Raw genomic sequence first — 13271 nt, 5'->3', positions numbered from 1 at the left:
TTGATTCATAGAGATTATGAATCAAAATTATTCATTAGAGGATCAATAGAAACTTAAGGAACAAGATGTAGTCACAGGGGTAAAACGATATTTTTGACCTAGCTGGGATTACGAACAACCTGTAAAGGATCGACTTACTGATTATGGTTATGAAGTGGACATAATATATCTACAGTGAAGGGAGTTCAATTTATGAACTATAGTGGAGTGTCCTATTAGTTAACGAATGAGGGTTAGATCGAACTAATGAGTTTAGCCAATTAATCTCGAATAGTTGGAGCCCATGATCTATAGGTCCACGAGGTCCCCCTACTAACTCATAAATGGATAAGATTTAGGGTAGCTTGAGAGAGTAATTTGAAATGTTCAAATTAAACGGAACAAGAGAATAAATATTTAAATATGATTTAAATATATAAAGATGATTATTGTGAAAAAATTAATTTAATATTTGATATTAAATTAATTTATGAAATTAATTTAAGAAAATCAAAATTTTAACTAAAATGATTTAATATCATTTTTTGTTTTAAAAAGAAAATGGAAATTCGTTTGCATGGTTCAGAAAATGGAAAAAGAGTTTTCTCCATTACCATCATCTTTATGCTCACACAAAATGCATTATCTTCTCTACTTTGATTCTCCAAGCATGAGCTGCAAGCCATGCACTCCACATCTTTGCATGTTCATCAAATATATATAAAGAAGATTGGAGTTGTTAGAGAAGGGATAATACAGAATTTCGAGAGAAATTGTTTTGAAGAAGAAGTTGTCTTCTTCAGTTGTGCTGCTGTGAGTTTTTCTGGTTTCTTCACATTTTCAAGCTGTTCTTGAGTCCCACAACTCTGCCTAAAGCTCCAAAAACATATTTGGAAAGGCTTTGAGGTGATTCACGTTGATATCAAGTGAAGACAGCAGCTGGACAGACATTTTCTTTGAGAGTTCATCAAAGGTATGTTCTGAAATCCCACTTTTTGAGAAGAGCATGTTTTAGTTTTTGCCAAAATTAGTGAATTAGAAAGCTTATGGATCCTTGATACTTTCGCTGTATGTTGTTTAGCTCTTTCAATTGGTATCAGGGCATCTTTTAAGCTTTCAATTCGGTCTAATTTTGGCAAGGTGGGTGTTTTTTCATGAAATATATGAAATTGATACACTGCTATGGTTTTCTCTGTTTTGGCATTTTAATTCTCTTTAATTTCTCAATTAAATTTGTAATAGGCTCTTGTTTGATGAACATTTATGTGTTAACAAGAGTTTGTGATTTATTTGGAGTCATTAGAGTTGAAATTAAGATGTAATTGAAGAAACAAGCAAAGGAGGTCACTGCTGTTCGAGCTTTTTCAGCTTCTGCTTAAATTTGTTACTGAGGTCCAGTTGCTAAACGATCGTTTAGCTCTAGACGTTACACGATGAGAAGTTACAGCATTCAAACTATAGCCAAGGATGCGTTTATTGGATTTTCATAATAAGATGTAAAATCAACAAGTCATTGTTATTGATAAAATAGTATGTTTAACACGAACTGCAAATTCTAGGACATTCCCAATAAAAAAACAGAGAGAATACTCATCGATTAGCATCGAGTCAAGATTAATACTCATCAAGTTGCATCGAGTAAACAACAGAAATTCATTGAGTTGCATCGAGTAAAGATTAATACTCATTGAATGACATCGAGTCAAGATTAATACTCACCAAGTAGCATCGAGGAAAGAACAAAAAAACATCAAGTAAAGAATAGAAACTCATCGAGTAAAGAAAAATACTAATCAAGTAAAGAGGAACAACTATCGAGTAAGAGAGAAAAATAGATAGAATTTCAGTGGAGAGAGAGAGAGAGAGAGAGAGAGTTCTTATCTGATTGAAAAAGTTTTCCTCAGCCTTTCTGATCAACAAAGCCTGAAAGAAGTTGTGCCATCAGCAGACATGGAGACAGAAATCAATTTGGCCATATATAAAGCAGAAGCTGCCTCTGCCCCGAATAATGGTTTCAAATTATTTGTAAATCTTCAAGCAATTTACAACAAAAATTTCAAATAAAATGTATAATGTCAAGCAAGCTAGGGTTCAAGTAGTCATCAAAATCATCGAAAGAAAATTCCAAATCACCTTTCTAAATCAGAGAAACAGCATTGATGAAGCAACAATGGCAGAGTTGTTACCCATGGAATACACTGGCGGAGTTGTTACCCACCTCCATCATTACAATTTCATCATGTCGTTGATGAAGAAGATGAAACTACAAAGGTTAGGGTTTGCGAATAACAAGAAGAATGATGAACAACAGATTTCATGATTTGCAGTAATGCTAAAGCAACATGAAATTAAAATTGAAGAGAGTAGCAGAAGATGATATACCTTTAGAGAACTAAGAGTGAGAAATGATTAAGAGATTAAGAATGAATGTCAATGGATGAAGGAAATCTAAAACAGAAATCTCCATGAGGAAGTGGATCGTTCAATATCCCATTCAAAATGAACACAACAATTACAGTCTAACCGAAAACAAACAAATTATGCATAAACAGAAGATATAGCATGCTACAAGAAAATACAAGGGATAGAGTATACATACCTTTTAAGAACTCTTCTTCAAGTATCCCTCGATCAATGTCCAATGCGTCCAACGATGCACTCGAATGCAACGAATGGAACAACCAACAACACGAATAACTTAATGCTCCTCGAACCCAATCGAGTCCAACTCGATCCATGAACAAATTTAGAATACCACCACAAGTGTTACTTTGGTATTCTCGGTGTGAGAATCCAGGAGTTGTGGGCTCTGTATGATCTTGGATTGAGAAAGATAGGAGGTATATGATCGAGTAGATGATCAAGTAAGTGGGAGATAAAGACTATCTATCATATAGACGATGTATTTCGATCGTTTAGAAGTTGAAGCCTATCGTATAGACTTTGTTACTCGATTGTGTAGCAACGGTCAAACGAGCAACTATCGTATAGTCAACTCTTAGCTCAATCGTATATGTTGTCAACGTTATCGCTTAGTAAAAATACTTTTTACTTGATAGCCTTTTTCGTGAGATTCTTCCAAGTGAATCAACTACTAATTTTGGAAAATAATTTTTCTTTTTATCTCATGGTTACCATAAAACTTCCAATAACCTCCCACTCAATTCGGTTATTAGAGAAAAAGAATTAATTATCATATAATTAATATATTTTAAATAAATATGACAACCAACTTATCATATTATATTTATAACCTATAATTTTAATATTTCATCATATGAAACATATGAACCATAGTTCTTTTTCTATTTTATAGTACTTAATATAAATCATATTTATATTAATTCCTCCAAATAATGTATCTAATACATCATATCAATTATATCACATATAATTGAATTTCCTCTTGTTAATTTGAACACTTCAAACTAGCCCAAAATCTGATTCTCAACTTGAACCCATTGAGCTACCAAGAGGACATCATGGACCTGTAACTTAAAGCTCCAATAGTACGTGAATAACTGGCTAAACTCTTTAGTCACGAGATCCACCATTCGTTAACTGTTGGTCACTCCACTAAAGACCGACAGCTGCACTCTTTGCACTATAGATATATTTCTGTGTCTGTATGACCAATCAACAGTGCGATAACCCTTCACAAATTGCTCGTAAGTACAATTGGGTCAATTTACCATTTTGCCCCTATAGTTACATTTAACTCCTTAAGTACCACTGATTCCTCTAATGAAGAACTATGACTGAGTCCTCTCTTCCAAAGAAAAGGTGTGGCCACTATGTTCAAGACCCTGAATCAGCCTTTAAAGGAGGAATTTATCTACTTACCCCTGCTTCGGGGAAAGAGTGAATTTCGTTTTGTGTAGCTGAGTTCCCAGCTCCCCAGTAAGACGAATCCCCAAAAAGGTAAGCTTATTAAGTTAATAATTTGGCCACTTTCACCCATACTAATCAAAGGACTGGTCTCATAGGCAAGAGTTCCCAACTCACTCAGGATTAAGGTCATGTCACCTATGGTCATTTTAGTGAAATGTAAGTCTCAATTATCAACGGTGTTATATAAAGAAACTAACCATTTTATGGTATGGGCCTGTCTCTTATACACATCTAGATGTGTATAAATCAACGGTGTTATATAAAGAAACTAACCATCTCGTGGTCCAGTCTTATACAAACTCTTTGTATAGGATACCCCCGCTCGCATGTCTCCACATGAATGGTTAGGATCAGACAATTTGTAGCACTTTACAACACTTGTAACATCTACAAAGCGGGTCGTATCCGTAGTGTCACCAGGATAAGATATCCTTCCTTTATCCTTATACTATAGACCATTTAGGTTATTACTTAAGGCATGATCTACTTGTATGTCTCACATACATGCTTAAGTTACATTAAATAACCACGGATCTTAGTTTATTGGATATGAGTAAATGCAAATAACATAACATTTATTTTATTAATAACAATGCGTACAAAATGTTTACAAACTACGAGACCACCGAGAGAATTAGGACACCAATTCCAACAGACGGCAAAACAGAAGAGCTTTGCTTTATTTTTCCATCAACATATGTAGCGTTGCAACACTATTTGCGTGAGGCGCGCGCGTTTTTCATTTTTCCATCAAAATTCGTAGCGTTGCAATGCTAATTTTCATCGTTGCATCGTTACCCTGTATATTCTAGTATTCTTGACATTTTTAAAACACGAGGTATTGTATTTTATGAAGGAAAATGAATAACCTCCGCTTTTCTAAAACAATTCTTGACATTTTTTCTTTAAAATCACCCATTTCTTGACATTTTTTCATAAAAATGTCAAGTATTTAAAATTGCAAACGTCAAGAAAGGTAGTTTTTCTTGTAATAGTAGTTCAGGTTGTCGAGTCATTTGAATACCCTTAATTCTTATATAACAACAAAAGTTTAAATTTTCCTTTACTCTTCCAACTTTTATACAAATCTTATGTGTCAAAGAGAGCATAGCTCAATCGGAGTATATATGTGTTAACTACCAAAATATATGTAATTTAAATATCACAGAGATTACAAATACTTGTAATGTTAGAACGACATAGAGTTATCAGGATCATTGGTGCTGGATTATTGAGAAATGCTCAGTGCAAGAGATAAGTAAGGTTATTATCATTGCTTGACAAATATGGTAGGCACAGAACAAGTTATTGTTTTGGAGCCTTGCGATAGATTTAGATTCCACTAGTCTTTGTATTGACAAATATATGCAGAAGCATCTAAATAATGTTGGGGACGTCATTGGTAAATAGTTAGCGGATCTTATGGTTCCTAGCCTGTCAATTGACCTTGCTAGTTGATTCCCTCGTCCGAGATAAAAATGGAAGTCGAATACGGGTGCTGCGTGGAATCCAATTAGTTATTCGGGGGGCTTGGATGGGTGATCTTGGATCACTTAAGGTATGTCTATCTTGCTAGTTTGCAACACACTTCCAATTGTAGTGTGGTCAAAGTCTTAAGGTACATGTGATTCGTGCAGGGCTTGATGAGGTCCTAACATTCAATTTAAGCTCAATTCTGGTTGAATCCGACTATTTAGAGGTGATTAAAGTGTTAAACAGGGTTGAGATTGATATCACTAAAGTATCTTTCTTTATTGATAGGGCTGAAGACTCGGCGTAAGTTTTTGGGGATGTCTCATTTTCCTACATTCATTGTGCTCACAATGCTCTCACACACCCTTGTGAAAAAAGGCTTTGAAAGAGATAATTTATTCTATATTACTCTCCCTTTACCTTGAATGGTTCTCATTGATTGTGGATCGTGATTCAGTTCTTTAGTATGTGATGTTATCTTTCTAAAAAAAATCGAGTTGGACCAAACTTAGGTTAAAATGACACAATAAAAATTAATGACAAAGACTAAAACAACCATTTCTATAAAGTTTGGGCAAAACACCAAATTTGAAAAAATAGAGATTGAAACATCATGTTAAAATATTGAAATATGTTAATGCGAGCATATTTCAAATGATATAAGATATACATTATTGATCAAGAAAGATTAGAGATCTGAGTCTTCTCACCTCAAATTATTTATACGATTATCATAAAAATGTAGAAATAGCTTTTTTTTTCTGAGTTAGATTTAACCTTTAATCAATTTCTTTAGATGCTAAATTTTCGAAGTTATAATTATATTCTTAAAGAAAGTTATACCACAAATAAGAGTGAATATTCAAATTTATCAAAAAATATCACAACCAAGGTACATGCAATTTGATATAAATCTATAACACTTTTTTAGTATAATGGAACATAGGAATTTAAACCACATGAGTCTTGGTCTCTAATGCATGCCAATGCAATAATTAAGGGGTATTTCGTCAAATCCATGGCCAATTAAGGAAAATCAAATCTTGAAGGTGAGAGAACCATTGGGATGTATGCCCTAAAACCTTGTAGTTATATGTTAGTTGAATCGATGGTTGATTAGGTTTATATAACTTGTGCAATAATCCATAAACTATGATCAAAAGTTGTTTGATGTAACTTAAACATGTATGTGGAAACATACAGATGAATCATGTTTAAGTGATAACCTAAATGGTATGTAGTATATAGATAAGGTTAGGTACCTTATTCTAGTGATACATATAGCTCGTTTTATAGTTGTTACAAATGTTGTAAAGTACTACAAATGATATGATCTTGATCATTCATGTAGAGACATGTGAGTGGGGGCGTTTTATACAAAGAGTTTGTATAATACCAGACCACGAAATGAATAGCCTCTCTATATAACACTGTTGATAGAAGAAACTTACATTTCACCAGGATGACCATAGGTGACTTGACCTGAATTCTGAGTAAGTCGTGAACTTCTACTTAGGAAGGCGGTCCTTTGATTTATATAGGTGAGAGTGGCCAATATCATCGACTCAATATGCCTTCCACTTTGAGGATTCGTCTAATTGCGGAGTTGGGAACACAACATCACAAGAAGGAATTCACTCCTTCCCCACTATTAGAGAAAGTAGAGAAATTGTTCCATTGGAGGGTTGATTCTAGGGCTCGAACAATGTGGCGCCACACCCTCTCCTGACCCGATAGAAGTTTAGTCATAGTTAGAATATGACTTATTGTTAGAGAGATTAGTAGTACTTAAGGGGTTAGATGTTGTTGAATGAGAAATTTTGGCCAATTAAATTTTGCCAAGTCATCAACGAAAGTCCAAGCCTATTGGGAAAATTATATGTTGGATCAGGCCAAATAATCAAAGTCCCTCAGGCCCAACTCATTTCAAGCCCATGGTGAAATTTTGGGCCAAATTAAAGAATGAGCTCAAGCTCAATATTTCAGCCCAACAACAAATGACCCTAAGCCCAACTTTACCCCAAGCCCAATTTGGGCCCAAATAAAGTAATTGGGTCAAAGACCATGTAAAGCCTATGAGAAACCCTTATAAATAGAGGCCCTATCTCTTGATTTTGGGGGTAATTGGAAGAATTGAAGGTCAAAGTTCTCTAAAGATCTAAAGTTATGAAGATTGAAGCTCTGAAGATCTAAAAAAATACAACTCCTCTCGAGCTCTAAAGACTAATGCTCTCAAGCTCTCAAGCTCTGAAGATTGAAACTCTAAAGCTCTTAAGATCTAAAGAATATAACTTCTCTCAAGCTTTGAAGACTAATTTTTAAAGCTCTCAAAATCTGAAGTCCATATGACTAAAGCTCTGGAGATCTAAAAAAAATAACTTTTGTAAAGTTTTAAGACCAATCCTCCCAGAAGATTAACAAACCCAAAGGTCGATTCTTTAAGAAGATCAATAAGCCCAAAGGTCCATTGATAAGAAGCTAACCATCATAGAAGAACATGAAACTTTACAAGAGAAAAATGAAGCTCAATAAACTCAATCCAGCTCAATCGAAGCTCATGTTAAAAATCCATGGGAGAAATTTTCAAGTGAATCTAATCATGAGACAATCATTATGCCCCAAAAACCAATGATGAGCTAGAGCTAAAAGATTTTTAGAAGGATTAAATACTTGCTTTGAAGATAAGTTTCTAGCCAATGGTCTAGAATTGCAACCATTGAAGCTCCAAGAGTCATTTGGTCATCCAAAAGCCATCATGAATCTAAAAATTCAGATTCATTTACATGGTTAACATCCCATGTATTTAATTAATGTTATGAATTTACATTTAATGAATGTAGCCAATATAAGTGAAAGGTTGCATCCTTTCATGATGTCTATTCAATTAGTTTAAATAGGGCTCTAATCTCCACATTTGAAAACAACACTTTGAATTTGAATGAAATTTCCTTAGAGTTTATGCTTTTTCTTTGTATTCATGTGTTTGGAATGCATGTTTTAAGACTTTCAATCTAGTTTGATCAATTAGATTGTGGAAAGTTCGAAATCTTGAAGTTAGGAATGAGTTTTTCTTTCTTCTTGATTATCGATCAAATTTTCAAGTCAAATCTGTTTAGCTTTCCTGAGGTTGCTTACTAAATAGTTACTTTGGGTTATTCTTATTACTGTTGTGGGGGTTTACCTTGTTTAGGGGGGAGTTCTCAAACATGATTGAGGTAGTGCCCTTTATCATTTGGTATCAGAGCTTTGGTTCTAAACCGATTATATCCTTACTTGTTTTCTTTTCCATGTCATCTTTATTTCTAATGATGGGCTAGCCCTTTATCATTTAGCTCTAGCCCATCATTGGTTATCTTCAAATAAGTCTTTTCCATGTCATCTTTATTTCAAAGTAAGCATTTCCATGTCAATCTAGTCTTACGTCACATCCTTACCTTCTAGCTAAATTAACATTGTTCTTGTATGATTCTCATAAGAATACTATAAGACTTGCTGAAGTTTGAGATATTTCTAGTCTTAGGAGTAATTCTATATATATTAAGTGCAAACACATCTTCTAAAGAGTAATCACGTGAGGGAGTGCTAGTGAGGTCCATTTTTATTTTACTTTGTTTTTTCTTTTGCAGGATGGCCAATCAAGATGATGTTAAAGTTAACGAAGTATTTTGAGAGAGGCACAACAAGGATCTATGGCGCGAATGATCCATACTATAGAAGTATTGACAGATCGTTTGGATAGGTTGGATCTTGAGCATCAGGCAAGGGAAAGAGTGCCGCCTTCTCCACCACAACCTGCATTAATTCACCATAATGATGACCAATATGAAGGTGATTGTTCTGACGCATTGGACGAGGACCAAGTTACATTACTTGGGGCGCCAAGAGGAGGAGAAAGACGTGTTGAACATAAGTAGTTAGAAGAAGAGGTCGAGGGAGAGGATATCAAAATTCCAAAGGCGAGCTCAACGAGAAACAACTCCAATTGATCTTAATATGGGGGGAATCAAATTTAAAATTCCAAAGTCCTTTGGAAAAACTGATCCATAGGAGTACATTAAATAGAAGAAGATTGGAAAATGTAGAATCTTGGGTTTTAAACCTTAGAAGCTTTTTAAGCTTTGTTTCTTGTGTGTTATAGGGAGATAATGCATAAATATTTGGAGCATTCAAGTGAAAATTGATTTAACTTGCTTGTGGAGTACTTTAAACATCAAGAGTTTGTGGGAGTTGTAAAACTTTGTCCGATCCTTGGTTTATTAGATCATCTAAGTAATTTTTCATCTATCCTATCTTAAGGGTTGAGATCAAATTGGTTTTGGGGTCTGTTGGGATTGAGTTCTTTGGGTCTTATTTTTCAACATGGTTTATAGATCCGACACTCACGGGTTTCTTAACATTTAAGAAAAGTGAAGACAATGTGAAGTCTAAGAAATTAGACAAGAGTGAGGAGAGAGAAAAGGGTAAAATAAGAGAGAAAAGTGAGACAAAAGAAACACCAAAGAATTGCTGTGGAAAAAAATCATTAAGTAAAGAAAATCATGCATGTCGGATTTATTCTCCAACTAATGTTCTTTCCAATTTTTTTCTTATGTTCTTAATGGCTCATTGAAGACATGGCGAAAGAAGCACATAACCCAATACATGAAATTCATATTCAATAAACATGAATATGTTACGATCCACTTGTTTGAACAAGCTTGACATGATGATTACAAAGTTGCTTTACAAGGTTATCCTAAAGATTCGAAGACGAATCTTCTTGAAGAAGGGGGGAATGATAAGAAGTTGACCATCATAAAAGAACATGAAGTTTTACAAGAGAAAAATGAAGCTCAACAAGCCCAATCCAACTCAATCAAAGCTCATGCTGAACATCCATGGGAGAGCTTTCCAAGTCAATCTAATCATGAGGCAATCATTATGCCCCAAAAACCAATGATGGGCTAGAGCTAAAAGACTTCTAGAAGGATTAAATGCTTACTTTGAAGATAAGTTTCCAGTCAATGGTGAAAAGTTGCAACTGTTGAAACTCCAAGAGTCATTTGGTCATCCAAAAGTCATTATGAATCTAAAAATTCAGATTCATTTACATTATTAACGTCTCACGTATTTAATTAATGTTATGAATTAACATTTATTAGAGAAGCTGAAAGGGTATTAGATGAATGTAGCCAATATAGGTGACTGTGAGATAAAAGAAAAATTATTTTCCTAATATTAAAAGTTACTTGATTCGGAAAGAACTCACGGTGACAAGCTATCAAGTGAAAGAGTTTCACTAAGCGATAATTATGCAGAGACTAAACGATCGTGCAACTTTGAATATACGATAGCCATTCAGCTGATCCTAGCTAAACGATTGAGCACATCGTCTATACGATAGACAGTGTAGAATTTTCCACTTGCTCGATCGTCTACTCGATCGTAGTCCTTCAATCTCTTCCTCAAGCCAAAATCATACAGAGCCCACAACTCCTGGATTCTCACACCGAGAATACCAAGGTAACCATTATGATGGTGTCCTCACTCAATTCGTGGATATAGTTAGACCCGATTGTTTTCAAGGAGTTGTTGGACGCATTTTTGTGTTCGTTGTATTCGCGCAGAGTTCTGTTCATTGTGTTCGAGGGATGTGTTGGACGCATTGTAGATTGATTGAGAGACACTTTGAAGAATGGTTCTTCAAAGGTACGCATACTCTATCCCTTAATTCCTATAGTAACATGCTGTAATTTCGTATATATGCATGACCTGTTAGTTTCCATTTTTAGATTGTAATTGATTGTGTTCACTCGAATGGAATTTGGAACGATCCCTTCCGCTGCTCATGGAAATCCTCATGTTTGATTTTCTTCACTTCCTGAGTCTAAATGATCAAAATAGATGCAAAAAATCGATGATCCAAATTGCTATAAATATCATCGAGTCATCTGTCATCCAATGGAAAAATGCTTCGTTCTAAAAAAGCTAATTTAAAGATTAGCTCAAGAAGGAAAAATTGAGCTTGAATTTGATGAAACTGTTGGGATTGATGCCCTAAAGTCTCGCCGTCCTGTAGTTTTTAAACAGTATGTACGAACGCTTGTGTTGTTAATATATGATATTTACTTCACATCTTGTATTTTGCTCGGTTAATTGTTTCATTTGCTTCACCACAAATCAATAAACATGAAATCCCTTGTTATCTGTATGTGACTCAAGCATGTATGTGGTGACATACAAGTAGATCATGTCTTGAGTGATAACCAAAATGGTCTGTAGTATATGGATAAAGGAGGGAAATATTATCCTGGTAACGCTACGGATGCGGCACGCTTCATAAAATAGTCACAAGTGTTGTGACTTGTCACATATGGTCTGATCTTAATCATTCGTGTTAGGGACATACGAGCGGGGTGTCCTATACAAAGATTTTGTATAAGACCTGACCACGAAGTGTTAACCTCTCGTCATATAACACCGTCCATGACAGAGATTTCACTTCACTTGATGACCATAGGTAACATGACCTCAATTCTTAGTGAGTTGGGAACTTCTGCCATTGAGGGCGGTCCTTTGATTGTGTATGGGTGTGAGTGGCCAGGTCGCTGATTCAAACCTACCATTTTTGGGGATTCGGCTGATTTGGGAGCTGGGAACTCAGCTACATAAGATAGAATTCACTCCTTCCCCGAGGTAGGGGTAAGTAGATAGATAGCTCCCTTAAGGATTGATTCCGAGGCTTGAACGATGTGGCGCCACACACCTTCTCTTGACCCGAGAGGTGTTCACACATAGTTGGACTATGTTTGTATTGTTCATTAGAGGAATCAATGGTACTTAAGGAGTGAGATGTAACTACATGGGCAAAACAGTAACTTGGCCTAGCTGTACTTACGAGCATCTGTGAAAGGTCATCGTACTCATGATTGGTTATATCTAATGGACACATAAATATATTTGTGGTAAGAAGAGTTCAGCTGTTGGTCTTTAGTGAAATCACTGACAGTTAACGGATGGTGGATCTCATGGCTAAAGAGTTTAGTCAGCTATTCACGTATCGTTGGAGCTTCGAGCCACAGGTCCATTAGGTCCCCTGGGTAGCTTGGATAAAGTTGAGAACCAGTGTTTGGGTTAATTTGAAATGTTCAAATTGACAATAGGAAGTTCGATTATATATGATAGAATTGGGCTGGTTAATTATATATGATATAATTGGCTAAATGTATGAGATACATTATTTTGGAGGAAATTAGATATAAATATGATTTATATCAAGTAGAGGAGAAAATACTATAGTAGATATGTGATATCAAACCATAGGATAAAAATATAATATGATTATATTTATTAATTAATTGATTGATTAATTATATGATAATTAATCCTTTTTTTCAAGTTCGGGTGTGGGTAGTGGGCAGCGTTGGTTATGGTAATCGATGGGTTAAAAATGAAAAAAGTTTTCATTTTGAATCATGCAATTGATAATCCATCAGATCGCCCAGAAGTTTTCGTGAAGCGCATGTTTGTGAAAGAAAACGATCGCTCGAGAGCCTATACGATAGTCGCTCTTCGTCTAGACAATCTTCTACCTCGCGCTAAACAATCGCACGTTATTTCCTACTTGATCGAATAGTTTCTCTAAATAATCGTATAGTGTGTCGGTTTTACTAAACGATCGTGTACCTTTTCCTAAACGATCATTTAGTAAATCCTACACAATCATGTAGCTCCTCTATGCGATAAGCACTTCTGCTATACGATAGCATTGTTTTCTCTCCCACTTGCTTATCTTCTACACAACTCGTATTTCTTCCGTCCTCTACCAAATTCACCAAAGCCCACCCTTTGGGTTTTCACTCCAAGAATACCTGGGGCTCTTTAGTGGTGGTGTCGTCCCCATTGTGGTCGTGAGTTCACGTTGTTCATGTCGTTGCAGTCGACGTTTT

This window comes from Benincasa hispida, chromosome 9 (genome assembly GCF_009727055.1).
Source record: "Benincasa hispida cultivar B227 chromosome 9, ASM972705v1, whole genome shotgun sequence".
In the NCBI taxonomy this organism is placed as follows: domain Eukaryota; kingdom Viridiplantae; phylum Streptophyta; class Magnoliopsida; order Cucurbitales; family Cucurbitaceae; genus Benincasa; species Benincasa hispida.
The sequence above is the reverse complement of the archived record's forward strand: the minus strand, read 5'-3'. Positions refer to the sequence as shown.